Source organism: Lepidochelys kempii, chromosome 11 (genome assembly GCF_965140265.1).
Source record: "Lepidochelys kempii isolate rLepKem1 chromosome 11, rLepKem1.hap2, whole genome shotgun sequence".
Taxonomy (NCBI): domain Eukaryota; kingdom Metazoa; phylum Chordata; order Testudines; family Cheloniidae; genus Lepidochelys; species Lepidochelys kempii.
Genome location: NC_133266.1, coordinates 62372462 through 62393219, shown reverse-complemented (window position 1 = coordinate 62393219; position 20758 = coordinate 62372462). Strand labels below are relative to the sequence as shown.

At 41.2% G+C, this 20758-nt stretch overlaps 1 protein-coding gene across 5 annotated transcripts in view; it reads left to right on the top strand.

The window, feature by feature from the left end:
- The first annotated feature begins 10062 nt into the window (after positions 1-10062).
- The window catches only part of INO80D (INO80 complex subunit D), a 53219-nt gene continuing 42523 nt past the window's right edge, over positions 10063-20758 (top strand). The window contains exons 1-3 of one of the 5 annotated variants that reach the window (XM_073306542.1): positions 10063-10401; positions 11984-12110; positions 20524-20714. The gene's annotated coding sequence lies outside the window, so the exon portion shown is untranslated. The remainder of the gene's footprint in view (positions 10402-11983; positions 12111-20523; positions 20715-20758) is intronic. The other 4 variants (XM_073306541.1, XM_073306543.1, XM_073306540.1 and 1 more) reach the window with 4 other exon arrangements.

The window sequence follows — 20758 nt, the reverse complement described above, 5'->3', positions numbered from 1 at the left end:
GGGGAGAGGCAGCAAAATCCCACCTCAAACCTTGACTCCAGACACATGCCCCACACAATATTTGCAAGAGAGGGCCAAGCTAACCCCCAGCAAAAACATATTCTCCTGAGAGAGAAAACATTTTCTTAACATTAATTCCTAGTGTTGGCTTCTGAATCTATGTAAGCAGATGAAGTCACGTAGGATGGAAAGGAGGGGACTGAAGACTGAGCCCTAAGGGCCACAGATGCAAAGAGGGGGAGGGCAGGAAGAATAACCATCAAAGGATATGCTGAAATAGTGGGCAGATTGATAGGAGAGGAAGCAAGAGAGGCCAGGGGCATAAAAGCCAAAGAAAGACAGTGTCAAGGAGCAGGTAAGGAGTATCAACAGTACATGAGACTCAAGGCCTTCACTTATTAATAGCCTTAAGGTATTAATACACCAGGACACATTTTTAATCCAAGTGTCCTTTGAATGATAATTTCTGAACAAGTTGTCATGTCATTCAGGGCAGTTACTATTGGCATAAAACAATCTTTTACATATGTAGATTACTCTCACCTCCAACAATCTGCACACAACACCAATGAAATGCAGGGGTGGAGGGATATAGGCTGCTATTGCACAGCACTGCAGTGGGGAGGAAGGCAATATTTTGTTCAAGGACAAGCCTCCTGCTCTTTCAAAACGTGTCTTTTTAAGAGCTATGCAGTGCAGAGTGGATGTTCAAAATTTTGTCCAAAGACACTACATGGTATATTACATGGTGCAACAATCTGTGTCCTTTGAAATGATGGAGTTCAGTAAAACTTGTAGTTTCAAGGAATCCAGATATTTAAAAGTAGATGCTTATACTTCCTAAAAATTTAGTGTTAAATATTTTCATGCCTGGATTAGTAGTTTACGAGTCTATGTGGAAAGCTTGATATTTATGTGCGTACTTTGTGCATGCATCCATAACCAGTAATGCTAAATAAATCTGCTACTAAATAATATACTTTCTTCTGGCAGCTCACTCATCCATTCTGCTACAGTGCAACAGTGTCTAAAGCTGAGAAAGCTGTGGAGACTCTGAGGCCTTTCCCTGCTCAAACCTGCTTCCATTAAAACAGTCATTATGAGGCATATAGTAGTTACGTAAACGGAGAACGCTTTGGGGAAGCGTAATCTACATTTAAGATCAAGAGAGATTCCAAATTTTATTTTAGTATTATAATACAGTTTTGAGCATGCTTAAATACAATTTCAAAGGAAATTAATACTCGATTCAAATTACTTTCTTCTTGTCACCCTTCCCTACACCTGTTGGCCTGTCTGAATTAGCATATATATGAAAAACAAGTGCATCCAGGGGACAAATCCAGCTAAGAACAGAAAACTTTGACCCAGATCCTCAAAGGTATTTAAGCTCCTAGCTTCCATTAATTTCATTCCAAGTTAGGAGCCTAAATACCTTTGAGGATCTGGGCCTTTACATTTAACAAATAACCCACAAAAGAGACCATTAAGGCCTTGCCTCCTAGAACCTGGCTACTCCTCATGCTTTAGGACATACGCCAATCTCTTAACAGTTTATGAAGAAACTTCCCCTGTAGGCAGTTTGCTATAAAATGGTCTGTTATGGAGCATTTTATACCGTCCCCTGAAGCATGTGGTACTGGTCTCTGTCAGTGACAGAATATTGGACTAAATGGGCCAGGGGTTTTACCCAATATGGCATTCTGATGTTCCTAATTTGCAGTAATGACAGAGACACCCACTGTGAATGACTGAAATTTATGATTTAATGCATAGTTGAACTAGTAGAATAAAAAAACCACAAAGGATAATAAGGCAAAGAATGTAGTTTATTAATTTCAGTGATTTTAATTTAGGAAATATCAATAAATGTATACAAATGTTCTAGTAAATATATTAGTATATTTGAATTACAAAATGGAAGTTTTACTAACATAAGACCTCATTACAGTGTTCTCTTATGATTTTATTACCTTGTTTACTTTCAATTTACAAAAGTCTCAATAGATGCCCACCCCATGATCTGGAAGACATTAAAACATAGTAGTATTCACACTATTACATCTTTGCTGAGATTTAGGGGGACAGTGCTAATATTTTTTTTAATGTGCATTGATTAATGAAGTGCAGATTAGCGAGGTTCTACTTAATGTTTTTAATAACTATTCAATTATCAACTAATTCAGTTATGTGGAAATTAGAATGTAGGCCTACTCCCAAGCGGTTAAACGGTTAAGTTCTAAGAGCTTGATCCTCCCATTAAAATCAATATCAAAATACACATTGATTTCAATGGAATAGGATCAAGACTTAACAGCCGATGGACATGCAGTTCACCAATTCTTTTCTTTGTGTCAGTTTGCCACTACATATGGGTCCTAATACAAAGCCCAACAAAGTTAATGGAAATAATCCCTTTGTATGGGTCTTGGATCCCGTTCACACACTTGATCAACAAGTCATCAGTCAGAATAGTTATCTAGCATGAAGAATTCTACTGGATTAAAAGGAAGAATATATTTGCAATAAAAATAACTATAAGGCTCTGGATATATTTGATAGCACATAACTACTTATTCATTTACATATTGCAGCTTTTCAAACTGGTTTAACTCAGGTGAGTTGGGGCTCCTCTCTTCTTTGACAGTGTCACAATTCCTAGCAGGCCAGATGGACCAGACTCTAGTGACAGCTATAAACTACTTTGCTGGTCTGCCATGTCTCTTGTCAGGTTCTTGTAAGAGAAAATTACCTTTCAAATGTTGTGTTTGATATCCTTAATAGTCACAAATTTGTCCAGTCCTTTGACAGCCAAGTCTGTTAGAAAAGCATGTATCTTAGAAAAACAGATAGGCCAAAGATACTTGTTATTTGTATGAATGTTTGGTAGGAAGTTAGAAGGCTTTGCTTAAAAATAAAAGGCAATTCCCCAAAACAAAAACACATTCCTGTACAGAGGGCCCACCCAAGACCGTGGACTACAAGTATATAAGCCCTCACACTGAAATTTAACTGATGTCCATAGGGTCAAGGCACATAAAGTCAATGTCTTTGAGGCCCTAAAACCTCAATAATGTAGCTTTGTGCTACAGAGGTGAAATCCATTTATGCCCAAAATCTGGCACCAGGGAAAAGGTTGCAGAACAGCCTCACCACAGCCACTGCTTGAGCCTCTGGGCTGATGTAACAGCTGTAACCTTAGCCTACCATGCTACTTCCATCATGTGAGTACCATGGCTTTTCTCTTGGCTATCCCATGCCTGCCCTGTTTGGGGCCAGTGTGGAATCTCCTTCTGCAAGCTGCAGAAGTTACCCACTCTCTAATTCCTGCTGCACAGCCCCACGCAGGCTTACATCGCTGGCCTTCCATCCCTGACAAACTTTACACTGACTGCAGAGTTTGTCAGTAAAGAGGATAACTACAATGATAATGGCATTCCATAGCTAAACATACTCAAAAGAAACTATATCTCATCTGTTTAAACCATTGAGAGCTGTATCCCAGTGCACAAGTCTGCTATAAGGCACAAATTAGCAATCTCTTCTGAAATCTTTGCAACATCTTCCTGCTTGCTGGGCTTAATTTTCATAACTAGGGAGATCACAGTGTTTGTTTAAAACAAAGCAAAAGAAAAACGCTCTGCTGTTTAATCTGTGCACTGCAATGCAACAATTTCAGTTAAAAGAACAGTTAAAAGTTAATGCCCTTGACCCCAGAAAATATTTACTTTTTGCAATATGTGAACTGTAGTTGTAAAAGTATTTTATTTCAGAAATGAAGATTATAAAAAAAAACGGAAGAAGAATGTGGTTTAGTGTGTCCAAGAGGCCTCTGGATAATCACCTCCCAGGCAAGCTTCCATCACAAAGCGGATACGCTTGGTTCTAGAGATATTCAACAACATTATGCTTGGTGTTCTTTGCTCAGTGTCAGTTCTTGGAATACCATTGTCTAGCCTTGTGGAGGCATCTTTCCTCTGCCACAGGTCAAGTACTACTGCAATGGCAGTTACAGCTAGGTGTGAAGTAGCCCAACCTGACTGAGGCCCACTCAAGGCCTTGCCTATATTTAGGATTGCCAGGTGTGCAGTTTTCGACCGGAACACCCAGTTGAAAAGGGACCCTGGTGGCTCCGCTCTGCACCACCAACCAGGCTCTTAAAAGTCTGGTTGGCGGTGCTGCAGGGTTAAGGCAGGCTAGTCCCTACCTGTCCTGGCACTGTGCTGCGCCCCGGAAGCGGCCAGCACGTCCGGCTCCTAGACAGGGGGGCCATGGGGCTCTGCGCTCAGCACTGGCTCTGCACTCCCACTGGCTGGGAACCGTGGCCAATGGGAGGTGGTGTCTGCGGGTAAGAGCAGCACGCAGAGCCTACTGGCCCTGCCCCCTACCCAGGAGCCAGACCTGCTGGATGCTTCCAGGGCGCATCGCAGAGCTAGAACAGGCAGGGAGCCTGCCTTAGCCCCGCTGACTGGGAGCCACCTGAGGTAAGCCCGCATCCCAAGCACAGCCCTGAGACCCCCCACAACCCAGAGCCCTCCTCCCACAGCCCAACTCCCTGCCTCAATCCACAGCCCCATCCTGCACTCCGAATCCCTCGGCCCCTCCCCAAACCCCTCTCCTGCACCCCAAACCCCTCATCCCTGGCCCCAGCCCAGACCAGACCCTGCCCCCCAACCCAGAGCCCATACCCCCTCCCACAACCCAATCCCCTGCCTCAACCTGCAGCCCCCTCCCATGCTCCAAATCCCTTGGCCCCGTCCCCCAGCCTGGAGCCCCGTCCTGTATCCCAAACCCCTCAGCCCCAGCCCAGAGCCTGCACCCCAACTCCCTGACCCCACACCCCAACTCCCTGACCCAGCCTGGAGTCCCCTCCTTCACCCTGAATTCATTTCTGGCCGCACCCCAGAACCTGCACCCCCAGTTAGAGCCTTCACCCCCTCTCACAGCCCAACCCCCTTGCTCCAGCCCAGTGAAAGTGAGTGAGGGTGGGGGAGAGTGAGCCACCGAGGGAGAGGAAATGTAGTGACTCAGGGGCGGAGCCTCAGGGTAGGGGCAGGGCTAGGATGTTCGGTTTTGTGTGATTAGAACAGTGGTGGGCAAACTGCGGGCTGCATACGGCCTGTCAGGATAAATCCGCTGGCGGGCCACAAGACAGTGTTTACATTGGCTATACACAGGCACGGCCACCTGCAGCTCCCAGTGGTCGCAGTTTGCCATTCCTGGCCAATAGGAGCTGCGGGAAGTGGTGGCCAGCATGTCCCTGCGGCCCATGCCACTTCCCGCAGCTCCCATTGGCCAGGAACGGCGAACTGTGACCACTGGGAGCTGCAGGCGGCCATGCCTGCAGATGGCCAATATAAACATGGTCTTGGGGACAGGCAGCGGATTACCCTGATGGGCCATAGGTTGCCTACCACTGGATTAGAAAGTTGGCAACCCTATATATCCCCAACTGTGCCAGCTGCCTCATTGGATACCACCAGCAACACATGATTGTGGGGGTTTAGTGTCTGCATAAAAAGAGTTAACGTGAACACTTGTGCTATAACTCTAGTGAGTTTGTTACTGAAGACAAGCCCTTAGATGGTAAACTCTCCAGGGCAGGGTTTTTTCAGGTAGATGTTTTTACAGTGACTAGCACAATGGAGCTCTGATCCCTGATTAGGGCCTCAAGATACTAATGCAATATATAAAATAAATAATAATATGCAGAAGTTTCAAGAGCAACCTTTGCAAAACAAATAAAGTCTATGCATTAACTGAGGAAATATTTTAATTAATAATTTTTTTAGCAATAATATATAAAAGTTTGAATTTCTAGTTAAAGTTTTAATAAAAACTTGTACTGCCTTTGAAAATACAAACAAACCACATTATGGAACTCAAAAGCTGAAAGCAGCATCATAAGAGAGTGCAATATCTTATTAGAATTTAGATGTAGAAAAGACCTAAACATTCACCTAGATCACCTCACTGGGGGCCAGTTCATTGAGTCATAGAGTTTTAGGCCAGAAGGGAACACCAGATCATCTAGTCAGATTTCCTTTATATCTCAGGCCACCAACATCACCCGCACCCACACACTGAATCAGTTCAAAATTGTTCCTTACAATATATTCTCCATTGCTCTATCCAGTCTTGTTTCTGGTTTGGGAAACCCTTTTACAATTTACTAAAACTCACCATAAGGAAATATGTTCTGATATTTGACCTAAACTTCTCTCTCTTTTGGCCTAAACTGTTTATTTTTGCCCTGTTACTCCTAGCTGCCCTCTAGAGCATCATAAACAATTCTTCTCTCTCCTCCGGGTTTAATCCTTTCAAAAACATGACCTTTAGTTCAAGTTTGGCTTTGTGCAAGAAGATTTCTGAATTAGAGCTACTGTCTATTTAGGGCTTTTCCCCTAATATTCACCTGGATTTCTAAAGAAGAGAGGCTCTCACCAAGGTTAAAAAGCATTTGAAGACTTTGGAATTGAGGATGTTCATTCAGGTTGAGTGTGTATATAATTTTATGGAACTATATTGGGATACCCACATTTTGTCCAATTGAGGTCACAATAGCTATGTACCAGGTCACCCTTGATAAGCTCCAAGCAGCACGTACAGACCACACCTCCATGACTACAGAGAGAGAAAAGGACTTAGGGTGCACAAGGTGGGTGCACATACATTCCGTGGCACAGAGCCCAGCTCTACAGTAGTCCAAATGGGGCACAATCAAAGTACACCTCTCTCTGCAGCAGCTAGTCCTCTCCACTGCTTGTGCCCACTTGCAGAGGCTATTTCCATAGCTGAAACCAAAAGATTATTTTCTCTTGCCATCCCAGAGAGATGCCCAGGTGTACAGCACACTTCTTTGGGTGGGTCTATGGATTTGGATCTACTCTCATCTTTAATGAGGAGGTAGGCAGAGACTACAAGCTCCAGAATTAAATCTTTATTTTGCATCTTAAACTGGAACATTGCAATATGTTTTCCTTTGGATTTATACTTCTGTTCTTTATCTTCTAGAGGGTCAAGAAACCTGGTACTTATTCTCCAGCAGGAAGAATGGCAGCACTGCAAATCAAACCACCAGAATAACTCGGTCTTACTTCCAGTTTTAGAGTGAAATCCTGCTTATCTTACCCCTATGAATATGGCAATATTCCAATTTACTTTGGTCCCTACAATTTAATATTCTGTTGTGATAAAAAGTGATTTAGTTATAGTAATCACTTGTTTCATGTTATACAAAATATTATTGAAAAATGGACATTTGTCTTAATCTTCTTGACTAGTTAAAACAACTTCCCTGCTATTAGTTTACTCCACTGTTTTACATTTGTCAGCAACAGATTGAAAGATAACTATTTATAGTATGAAAATCTAGTGAAATTTTCTTCATCATCATTTTATTCCTATTCAAAGAAAAGTCAAACTACTCAAACAGCATCCCTTTCAGTTTTATACTTTATCGGATATGAAGTGAGCTGTAGCTCACGAAAGCTCATGCTCAAATAAATTGGTTAGTCTCTAAGGTGCCACAAGTACTCCTTTTCTAATAGCAACAAACAAGATGTGAAATTTACAAAAACTAGAATTGGCCTGGAGAAAAAAAGAGTTAGATGGGACTTGACTGAGTATTCCATAGTGACAGTATAAAGGTATAGTGAAAACTAATCATTCCCTTGTTCTAGTATTATGTTAAAGAGTAAAAACAACAGATCACTTGATAGGGAAATCCTGAATTCTGTACTTAGGCAAACTCCCATTGACCTGAAGGGAGATTTATACAAGTAAGTACTGAGTTGATCTTTCAACATTTATACATTGCTTAACTTTACTCCTGTGAGTAGCCCCATTGATTTTATAGGACAAATTCATATGAATAAAGTTAAATATCTGTATATTTGTAGGATTGGTGACTAAGAATAGAAGAATTTGTCCCTTTATTAATTTAGAATAAAATGAAAGGAAATACTAGTTCATAACTTGTGAATTCTGCCACAGAAGGTCATTGAGTCAAACACGGTCACTGAATTTTTTTAAAAGGTTGTATAATAACATAACAATGATCAATCACATTTGTAACTGTTGTACATTTGTAGGTATAATATTCAAAAATATCTGTTATAAACATACTCTGATAAAGATAATCAGATTTCATACTTCAAGGCATAAGATGATCACTGACACACTGGAAGGGTCAGAAGGAAGCTCTTGATTATCCCATCATCACCCTATATGCAATTTTGCACAAAGAGTTAGGTGCATTATGGTTTTGTTTTTAAACTTCTACTGCCAGAGCAAGATACTGGATTTAATGGATCAATATTTTGAATCAGTAAAGCACTTCTTTTGTAACTACTCCATGCATTCTATCAGGGTGCAACCTTCTAGTCTACCATAATGAGTTAACAGTATTTTTTAAATAGCCAAAACAAAATATTCTTCTTAATGCAAGGGCCAGGAGGTTCTTTATTATGTTTTAACTCTAAAACTCAGACCTCCAAATGGAAGACCCACTGTATATGCACAAAATGAGACTCATCATTACTTATGCTAGCTCAGAAAATCCATATCTAAGTAAGTTTTCAAAAAGCAACTTCTTTTAAATTCAGGAATCAGAATGCTACAAAAATTGGAGATATTGCAACACCTGATTTGAGACAGTCTGAAATATGAAACCACTATAAATGTGGAGGACTCAGAGACCTCTTGATTTATTTCAGAGTTCATTAAAGAGAGAGACAGTGGGCTATGCCAATTTAATTTCAGCATTGATGTTACTTCAAACTGCAGTTTAGCCAACCTAGAACCCACATCATATAAATAACATTTACAAAGCTGCAAAATTTGCAGTTCTTCACTATATATCTCCTTAGTTTTCTATTTACGTCCTCCTCCATGCAGACAAAACAGAACGATGTATTTGCAGTTGTTCATCCCTACATAGGACTCTGATGAATCTCACTGCATGCAATGTTATCACTCATCTGCTGAACTGAGTGAGAATGTTTTCACTTACAGATACCTAGTGGCATCTCACATTACTTTAACAGCATTTCATACATTTTGTTCAGTCTAACCAAAGCACCTTAAAAAAACCCTTTCAATAATAGAGGTATTTTTAAAAGATCTTATAGAATAAATGAATATTGTCTCTCGACTTTGCAAGATTAAGTCAGGGATACCATTACTCATAAATATCAGGAACAAAGCACCCAAATCAAAGCAATCTCTGAAAAAGAATCAAAACAGATTTTAAAAGGCTGCAAAATGCTTTGATTTAAAAAAATAACAAAACTCAACTACTGTATTAAAATTTGTTGCTTTAAGTTTTATTTTTCATTTCCCATCTTTTATGGACAGACAATGCCAAAATTATGATGGACCAACACAAAATTACGATGGACCAACATAGATATGTGACAGGTTCCACTTACTTGTATTAAAACCCTCTCTACATATCTCTTTGCACTGTGAAAAAACTAAATAGCTGCATCTACCTACCTGTACATTCAATCTGCTTTATTTACAGTGTCTTGAGAGAGACAGAGAGGACACCATGATACATAACTGCCAGACTATCCCACATCAGTTTCAGCTTTTACTCTGAATAAAAGAGTACCATAATAACACAAGTCATACCAATGAGTTTCTTTCCAGACATCAATTTTTAAAAAAAACTGCCACCCAGAGACAGAAAAAAAAGTTATCCACTTTGTACTTTATGGACTACAAAATAAAATAATTTAAAAAACCCAACCTCTCACTCTTAATTAAAAATACATCAAACAAATAAACTTACTAAGAAGAGATTTTCTTTTTGACCATCCTTCTTTTTAAATTTTTTTTTCAGACAAATGATCTTCACTGATTATAAAGGAAAATATTTCCTAAGCCACCTGCCTTTTTTTTTAAGTCACACAAATAGATAACGTCCTTTTTTATTATTATTTTTAAACTGACACTTTCTATAAAAACCCTCTGTACTTTTCCCCCCTCTCTACTACCTCCAAGATGGTAGGAAAGTTGTTGTTTTGGAGGGCAGAGGAGCTGCTCTCTGATGTTATGTCCTCTCAGTGCCTGTAGTGGTGCTGTAGGAGGCTGCTGGCTCTCTTCTTGAGCAGCCCCAGCAGCCCTGCCTTCTTTGCTGGAGAATATATTCAGGGATTCCCCTTAATAATCACCTACCCTCTGAGCACTTTGTACTTTTAAAATAATAAAAAGCTCCCCAAAGCTTTCTCCCCCCCAAACGCAGGATCTCCTCAGAGCCAGGGGGGCAGCAGCTGCTCAGCACAGAGCCCGAGCCTGTTCCCGGTCCCTCTGCTGGGGAGGAAACTCTGATCTGTCAGCCCAGCAGAGGGAAAGGGGGGAGAGGCGAGAGAGGAGAAAAAAAAAGCAGCTGGAAAGGTAAGCCAGGCCCGGCCTGCATCCTCGGGCTCGCGTAGCGCGGCAGGCGGCGCGCAGGGGGCAGGGCGGGCGGCCAGGCGGACTACGCGAGCCCGGGGATTCGACGGAGTGCTGTAGGCCGCAGTAGAGGTGAGGGGTGTCGGAGGGGTTGTTAAGACTTTCGGGCGCTAGGGAGGCAGGAAACGGGGGGTGAAGCGGCCGCTGGATCCCGGGGGACGGGAAGCGGGGCCTCAGTGTGTTTGAATGTAAGGTTAAGGGCGGCGAAGGGGGCGGGTAGGCCTCAGCCCGGCGGGGCCTAGCCGCTCCCCGCCCCCGCCGGTCCCCCCGCTGCGGCCCCCCACTCACGAAGGCGGGCGGGCTGCTCCTGCCCTGCATGCTGCACTGGGCTCCACGGGTTTGGGGGGGTCGCCGAGGCCGCAGCAGGGGCTGGAGCCTCCCCCCGCCCGCCGGACGGGGATGTGGGGGCAGCGGAGCGGAGCCCCCCGGGGGCGGAATTTCATGGGATCATATAATTACTGAAGTTTATTTTAATTATAATTACGGCTGGAGAATGACAGCCCCCCCTCCCCCATCGCAGCCTGGGAGGCGGGTCCCGCCGTCGGTCGGTGGGGGGGAGGGGTAGATTTAACAGCAGCCGGCGGCCTTTAAAGTTTAATTTAAGGTTCACTTTCTCTCCCCTCCTCCCAATAACCTGCCCATTTTATACCTGCTGCTTATAAGTAAAATCGTGGGGAGAATATTGTCTTCTTTACTAAATGAGGTGGGGGGTTAAATCCTTCCCTTCCCCGCCCCCCCAACCAACCCCTGTCTCCCTCCTTTCTGTTTCCTTATAGCCTCCTCCACCATGTGCATGTCAATTTTGCTTTGAGTTATTTTGTTTGAATTATAACTTTTTAGGCCCCCCACCCGCCTGTGGTGGGGACTAAAGGTTTGGGGACCTGGGGAGTTGTTAGATGGACATAGGTTGGTCTCATGAGAAGCAGCCTTGCATCATTTGACTCCAACTCCTTCTGTAATTTTGAGTGTGAATAAATCTTCCCCCCTCCTTTAGTGCTCCTCTGAATTATTTACTCTTGCAGTGTCATTATATCTTTCCAGCTAACTTCTGTGTCTTCTTGAGAGTTTTGCAGGTGCTGTCATTGATAGTCCAAGCACACTGACACGTGCAGCATTCTTGGTCTGACTCTAGATTTGTGAATGGGGTGTGTAAACTCCTCCTTATTTGAGGTCTGATCCTGCAGACTATTATCTTGTGTACTGTTTACTACCAGGAGTACTTTAAGTAAGCCCTATGCTTGGTACTGATGTGTTTGCTGGTTGGGGCTGTTGGTCAGTTTTGTATAAGAAGTCTAGGGAAAGATGTTTCCACAGATCACTCTTTGATAACAAGGAAGGAGAAACTTTTGCATCCAAAGGTGTTTTCAAACTTGGATCTTGATCCTATAGTCTAAATCTGATAATCTGTCTGCAGATTATTATGTCTGTATGGAATCTCACCCCCTAATTGCAGGATCAGGGCCTGATTTATCAGTCATTTATAGTGGCAAGTAATTAATTTGATGTGAATATAATTCTTATCCAGGAACCGTCTTTACAATCCTAGTACATAAAACTGAAAATGAAAGCAGTTTTCCTGGGGAAAGTCAAGTGCGTTACCTATAGTTGAGAAGAGGGTCTACTGTTGGAGACATGCATCTTTCACAGCATAGGTAAAATAGCTCTGATTTTTAATAGCTATAGATACCAGTGATTTGTTCCAGTGCATTTTAAAAATATTTATTAATTGCTTTGTACAAATAACATTGAAGCATTTTTAAAAGCAAAAAAAAGCTTGACTTGACACCTGCTATTCCACTTTCTGATTTCAGAATAACCAAGTTATAGTTAGCCCTAATTTTGTTACCTAGCAATCTGCAGTAAATGTCTATGTTCTCCATTGTGAGCACTTCTTGAGAGTTGATTTGCCATTCTTTGTTTGTTTGTAAATTTAGAGCAATATGTCCTGTTCATATATTGCCCTCCACTGTATCAACATTAGCTCATGCTTGGACTTTGCTGGCAAAGTATTACGCTGACTGACAATCCAACCTCCAGAGTGCTATTCTGTTGTAAGAAACTGGCACTTGGAAACCAATGGGACAGCTATAACTTTGTCAGAGCTGACTTATGGACTTCTGAGTGAAAGATCCCAATAATATTTTTATTTATACAAAGTTTCTACTTTTTATTTTTATTCTTGTTTTTGGAAAAATTATAGAAACTAACAATATAAAGAAAACATCCCAAATTATCTATATCTATATTTTCTTTTAATGTGTGTGATTCACGTTTTCATGAAAATTTAGGCTCTGATTCTGCAAATGTTTATGCATGTGCTTACTTTTACACATTGTTTGGTGTAAATTACCAAAGCTTCGTTGTGAAGCTATGACAGTTACAGCAGCTGAGAGTCTGCTCTGTGAGTATCCCCAGTGACTTATTTTACACACTGTGAGTGGTCCTACTGAAATCAGTGGTGCTATTCAGTGTGTAAAGATAAGTTTATGTGCAAGTCTTTGCAGCATTGGGAATAAAAGTGCATATTTGATTTTTGTTAAACCTTATACGCAAGTGCATAATTGGAATTATTTAAAATAAGTACTTCATAATGTCATGGCCCTCTCCCTGCAGCTGTAGAGTAGCTGCTAGATGTATTGCAGAATTTTTCTAAAGACAATTAGTTCACTTTCAAACCATGCAAGTTAAAGTTATAAAGGAGGCTTTCAAGAGAGCATTTCTAGGTTATCAAGGTTTTCACGGTATGTCCTTAGCCTCTAAATTTTCTCACTGGATTCTGGTTTGTTTTGACATTTATAGTGTACCTGTACAATAACTTTGTTTTGTTTTTTAATGTTATGATGGCTAAAAGATCCCATTTATTCCTTTTTCTGAAAACCTGTCTCCTGCAAAGACAGCCTGCTCTGGCAGAGCACCATATGTGCATAGAAGTTGGTGTAGGTCTGGGTGGGCACATGGCTCTGCCTTTGTGGGTCTGACTGCAGGATTGGGGCTTCAGCATTTAAAGATAAATGCTAAAGTCTGTGTTAATGATAATTCAGAAGACCTAGATCCTGATCTTGCAACCCTCACTGACATGAATAATCCCATTGAAGTCAATGGGAATACTTCCTTGAGTAAGGTTTGGAGCATCAGGCTATTTTGCTGTACATATCTCCCCTTCTTTAAATATCCTTTGCAGTTTAACTCCCTGCTTCCCCATCTTAAATGGTAGCGGATATTTAAAGTTTGTGTATCTTTGTACTACTTATTCCATGTGCTGACTATTGGGTAAAATGGTTTGGCTAGAATTAAAACCTCTACTTCTGTGCACTTTCCAAAGGAGAATAAATAGACGAATCAGTTCAGTTTTGTATCTGTACAAGTTAGTTTCTAAGTAGGTTCATTTGCTGCTGCCAGTTGTAATCCAAGCATTGTCTGACCATTATTAATCAGAGTAACACAATTATTGGATTACATTTTAGTATATTTTAAAATGTAATTCTGTTGATTAGTACTGAGCCTAAAGGTACCACATTCTCACGTTGTATATATTGGTTCCATTCAACCGCTTTTTGCAGACTTGGAGCCCTAACCGTTCTGAGAAGACAGAATGAGGACAGTGTTGTCACTTCTGGCTTCCTAGGTAGATTTGAATATATGAAAAAATAGTCAAATATAGAATTACAGATAATTAAAGAAAAATGCTGTTATGATTAAATTAACATGTTTCTAAAATCTGAGCGCCAACATGGAAACCAAGACTATGCAGCTGCCATGTAGAGCCTGAATCACTTTGTTTCCTAAAATGACATTTAGCATCAAATGTTAAATATTTTTTGCTTAAATCATGGCAACATTTTTTAGCCAATACATTTTATATCAGCAGTGATAATTCAGTAACACAAGCTAGGGAGTGTGTGTTTGTGTATATGTACATGTTTGGTCAGTCACTGTTGTATCCCAGTGAGCCTTGATCCTTCAAATGGATCTTGAGTGAACACTGGCACTCATGTGGAGCACCGCTGCTCTTGGTAGGGCTCTTCAAAGGCCTCACAGATGAGGGCCAGGGATGTTCGAATTATGTTTTGTTAACTCTTGTAGCTGACTCTCATTCCCTCCATGCTACTGGAAGTCTCTTCTGTCAGAAGATGGAAGATAGTTCTATCTGGCTAATGGAGTCTTTTAATTTTGTTCTGTGGTTGTTTCCAGAATTATAGCAGATTTGGTTTTGTGACTAACTGTAGTAGTGACCTGAGCTGTTAAATGGAATTAAACTAAAGTAATGATTAGATCATAGTATGGGAATAAAGGGTTGTAGCTTTATGGCACTAATGAAGATCAAAATGAGGTGTGGTGTGACTTTTCTCTGTAGAATAGAAAACTCTTTAAGGAAAGACTAGGTGGTGCAAGATTAGTAATATGAAATGGAACATTTCAGCTCTGTCAGTAACAACTGGAAGTTATTCCTGTATGGTGGGCTGTGTGATGAGTTCGGTGGGGTCAGTCCAGTTCTGAGTAGATCAGAGCCGTGTCACACAAGCCACCAAAATTGCTATGCTTATTGGCAGTCTCAGCAGGGAAGCTAAAGATTTAACAGGTGTGAAAGCCGAACCTCTGGTAACTAGAGGTGGGCTTTCCAGGTCAGGGTTGAGGAGCAGCGTAGGAGCTTACACAACTTCCATGCACGCTGTATTGTTCTGTGAGTAAACAGAGGACTTCGGTCTCTCTGGCCATCAAATTGGCACATTTTAGAAACTCTGATATGGAAAATGCATTTGTCTTATGTCATGCATACACATGGACTAGTATCATAACACTAAATGCACACTACACATTTAAAAATACAAAACAACCAAATTGAAGTGACATCTTTAATGATGGCATGGAAGCTACAATGTGAATCTTTAAACTTAGTCCTCATAATTATACATCTTTTAGCCCCAGACAGATAATTGCAATCCAATTTACAATGCACTTGAGGATTCCATTCCCTAAATGTGCCTCACGCACGTAGAAATGTCTAACTCCAAGCATACATTTTAAAATGTAACTAATCTATGTGCATTAAAGTATTATTATAATATTTGCAGTACAAGTGTCTTCTCAAAATTAAGAGTATCCTTGGTGTGCTAGAATCCCATGGGCTCTCCCTCTGTGACTGGGCCACCAATTTCCATCCTAGAGTAGAGCACATATCACGTTTCTGCATAAGATAATACAGACATTCAGTGTATGATTTTACAAGGGGAAATCTCCGCCAGTTTGCTCATGCCACAGAGAGTGGCTTTGCCTTGTGTTCAGCCCAGTCTCACAACATATTCCCTCATAATGCTGAGTTAGCTCTCACATACACAGACAGAATATTTACCAGAGGAACAGGTTTTCTCTTTTATTCATCCTCTCAGTAGCAAAGCATAGAGAGAATGATATGGTCCTGGATTTGAAATGTTGCTGTATTTTGCTGAGACAAAATGGGTGAGGTAGTACCATTTATTGGACCAACTTCTGTTGGAGAAAGAGACAAGCTTTTGAGCTACACAGAGCTGCTCTTCAGGTCACACTGCAAACAACTAACTGTATTTTGCTATCATCTGTTTTCTGAGTCCTCTTGTGTATTTCTCCTTGTTGCCGCTGACTAATATTAAACGTCACTTCTTTAAAATTGTCTATTAATATATAGCCCATGCTTCTAAAAAAGTGACTTCTGGTTTTTAAGTAGCAGTTTCTGTGCATACATGGGAAACTGCAGGCACAAATTTGGAAAGTGAGTTGAAGCGGTCTGAAGACTCGGTCTCTAGCATAGGCACAAAAGATACAAATCAAGTTTCAGAAGGTTTTATGCTCTGATATTTTTGGTGCAAAGCACTTGGCTTTCCAGAGGAAGTCCACATTTCAGAGTCTTTATCTGTTACTGAGTTTTGTGGGACAAAAAAAATTTCTCGTCCACCCACTATTTAACAAACATGGTTTCAGTTCTTTTCAGATAAGCTACTTGTGCTTATTGCAATGTATTGCTCTACTTGCTTATTTAGTGGCAAGAAATATTCTGTAAAAAAGAGCTATATTTCATTCACTGTAAAATACAAGTTCGGATCAAAATGAAAAAATATAAAGTTCTTACAATATGTGTATGCTATGGTAGTAAAAAGAAAAAGCTTCTTTAGATCCAGGGTTACATTTTATTTATTATAGGCCCTGATCCTGCAATCAGACCCATGTGGGCAGATTCCACAGTTCCTCTTACTTCAGTGGAGTTCTGTATGGGCACTGGGGTCTGCCCCTGAAGATCAAATTGCAAGATTAAGACTATAGGCAACTGCTACAGTTTTATGTAATGGATAGATTTGCTTTTGTTACCGTTGTATATTATTAAATATATTGCTATATGATTACAGTGATGCAGGTGATCGCTTTCTGTCAGACAGAATGTTTCACAAGGTACTGTTCACATGAGTTTGTCTTGGTGCATATGCACAGAATCCAGTAATTCGAACTCAGTGATTGTTATGGACTGGGATGTATGTGATCTGGCTTAGAAGTCAGAGCAGGAGTCAGGTCTAGTGGGCAAGCAGGTATCCAGTTTGGGGAACAAAGCCAAGTGTCAGCACCAGAGTCAACTGTCAATTACCAGAGCCAGGGATCAAGTCAGAGTCAGAACCAGGAATTGAAGCTGAGTGTCAGAGCTGAGGTTAGATGCTAAATGCCAGAGCCAGGGTCAGAAGCTAGGGTCAGACCCAGGACTGGTAACTGATGTTTGGAGGCAAGGTATAAGGGCAGCAACTGGAGGAGAGGCAAGGGTCAAGCACAGAGCAGAAGCACAGTGGGAAGAGGAGCAAAGGCAGGGGTGAAGCAGGAGCCAGGAACAGAGCAGGCAGGTTAGGTGAAAGAGACAGGCACAAGCAGAGTCCAGTGCAGCCATTCCAGGACCAATCGGTGGAGCCAACCAGTCCTCCAATCAGAGCTCCTGTGCGGGGTGCCTTTGCTAACACTGTAGTGCAGTGGTCTCCAAACTGGGGTACGCGAGATGATCCCAGGGGGTGTGCAGCAGCAGGAGCACCGCCGGACGGCACTCCGCCATTTTTTTTCTTCAGCGGCAGCTCTGCACGTCCATGGCTGGTGTTCCCCTCCGGCGGCGCGTCTGCGGCAGGTCTTCCGGTCTTCACCCTGAGGGTGCGCGAGCCAAAAAGTTTGGAGACTGCTGCTGTAGAGCAGTGGTTCTCAAACTTTTGTGCTGGTTACCCTTTTCACATAACAAGCCTCTGAGTGCAACCCACCTTATAAATGAAAAACACTTTTTTTATATATTGAATACCATTATAAATGCTGGAAGCAAAGCGGGGTTTGGGGTAGAGGCTGACAGTTCGCGACCCCCCATGTAATAACCTTGTGACCTCCTGAGGGGTCCTGACCCCCAGTTTGAGAACCCCTGCTGAAGTGCTACTAGCTTGTCAGTCTACCAGATTTCAGCAGACATTGGGTGGAGGGCGAGGATCCAGCAGCTGTCTGGGGACGCCTAGTCCTGGGTTCAAGACCTGGGATTTTACGGTGATTCCCATCCCCCCAAAGATCCATTGCTTTCTGATATTAATTGTTTATACTTTATATGACATCATAGTTCTGCATGGTGCCTTACACGTACATAAAAAGGAAAATACTGTGCCTGTCTTGAGGAGCTTACATTTTAAGTTAATTCTAGAAACACAGCGAGAACGATAACAGACCTCAGTGGAAAAGTGATAGGGAAGTATCTTGATGGAGAAGGGAATTCAATTCATGGAAATTGGCTGTGGGCAAACTACAACAATGAAACTGGCTGTTTAGGGTATTCTTGTTAGTTATGTTGGAATAGTTTTAAATAACTTTGATTTTCTTTGGTGTATCAACTTGGAAAATCTTCACAAAATAAATTTGTGAGGCGAGATTTGAATGAGAAGACGATTATGCCTTGACTAATCTTTCACTGGTCAAAGGGGACAGCTTGAAAAGAAGGCATGAAGAAATGAATAGGAGAAGAAAACAATGGGTGTGGTTAGGTGGGTGACTTCTGTGGCTGAGCAGGAAGGGGATGAGATGGGGCAATAGGTAGTAATGAAGCCAGCAGTGTCGGCAGCAGTGAAATTTCTGTGACAGTCGTATGTATGTGTGTTTCCCTCTCAGGAGGGAAGAAAAAGTTGACCTATTGGGCTGAATTCATCTCTCTGTTATACACCTGAAACCTTATTGACTCCACTGGCTTTGTATGATGTTACTGAGGGCAGAATTTGGCATACAGTTTTCTACTAATGGTTATAGAAGGAATAACTAAAGAACAGAAATCTGGCTTGTTGTGGACACACAAACCTTATTCTGAGCTCACTTACACTCGGGACTTGATCGACTTGAAATCTTGTCAGTAAAATGAGTTAAACTTATGTTGGGAGGGTACTATGCTAATTTTTGTGGTTTTACAGTCACATTTTCCTATTTTAAAAAAAAACTTTTCCATTGTGCATATGAAAGACTGTCACAATTTCCCCCCTCCCCTTGCAGCTCCCAGCTGCTTTCTGTTCTAGTAACCTTGGGTTTTCCTTGTGACAATAGTAGGAATAAGCTTTTTGGACAAAAGTCTGATTTTTTTTTAAGTTGATTGTGTCTATTTGACATCAGTAAGAGTTATCCTGGGGTAAAACAGGTGTATGAACAAGACTTCCTAATCTGTACCAAAACACTCTTGTTCCTACCAAGATGTTTGAGATCTCCATAAAGCTTTACTTTCTTTAAAATGTATTTATTTTTTGAATACATTTAAATCACTTTTATCACCTCTATTTCTGTTCCACAAATGCTTATCAGAGAGAGAGAACATAGCCAGCCAATGAATAAAATACTTTATATGACAAATGCGTTATCTGGATTGCTGATTTTATGATGAAAGATTATTTTTATTTTATAAAAATTGTCTTAAATTAGTTCCTCGAATTGAAGTCTTGAGAATGGCTAACAGGTTTTTGGGTGACACAGAGAATGATTCTCATGTTGATACCATGTCAGTCGTATGTATATGAACACTGTATAGTTAGTGTGATTCAGTCCAAAGCTTTTGAAACAGTTTGAAAATGTGATAACTTTCCAAACCATAGTTTCAAAAGGGAATCCTATTGTCTTAATAGTTGGTAAGGGCTTCCTCATAAGGCTACTTAAGCGTGTTTTATAGAAACGTCTTTCCCTTGATTAATCCACTTTCGTGAGATCATTTTGCTGAAATACTGTTTCTCCCTACAGTGGACTTGATTCTTCACTGCCTTGCTCGGTCACGTATGCCAATGAAAAGCAGGCATAAAATGCTGCTGATTTCATAGCATTTTACACTGATTGTACAAAGGTAAATGACTGTCCAAGATGCAGGGCAGTGGAGAGTAAGTCCCAGTGTCTGCAGTCTTTGCATCTTAGCATCGGCAATGGAACTGTTTCTTTAATAGAACTAATTTTGGGGGGGACAGGAGGTGTAAGTTGATAGTTTTAAAAACTGTTCAAATTTCAAATAGAAATAAATATTTTTCTCTACGTTTTTTGTTACAGGAAATGGTATAAAAATATAGTTTAAATAATTTCTTTGTGAGTCATCCAGTTTTCAGAGGTGGCTGTGGTTGCTACAGGTGCTCTATACCTCTGAAACTCAGGCTACTTATTTAGGTGCCTAAATGTGGATTTATTTGCTTAACATTAGGCATCCCAAGTTTTCAAGGATTTGCCTAAATGGATTACCAAATTTGTGTTAAATAATCTTAATTAACCCACATCCTCCTCTGCAAAAGCCCAGGAGAACAGTTGGAACTTGCAGCTTGTCCTGAATGTCACCAAATCCAAGCTCTGATTAACCAAGGAGGGAAATAAATTCCAGAGCAAAGGACTCCCCCCCCCCCCGTTCTATTTTTACCAGGCAGTTAACTAGAGCACCTCAGATTATCTCAACTGCCGTAGTAATAGATGAAGCAATCTTTCAAATAGCTGGGATCCAAACCATTTATGGTTTTAAAGAGCAAATCCAGTGCCTTAACAGTCTTTGCTTTATTATTATCATTATTGTTATTTGTACTACTGTAGTGCCTAGGAGCTCTATTCATGGACCAGGACGCCATTGTGCTAGGCGCTGTAGAAACACAGAACAGAAAGATGGTCCCTGCCCCAAAAAGCTTACTATCTAACTATGACAAGAGACAACAGATGGATACAGACAGACTGAGAAGTACAAGGAAACAATAGATCTCCAATCCATTCTGATGGGATATATTCTGGTGACTGGTTTTGAATTTCTGTAGTACTCATTCCTCGGTACATT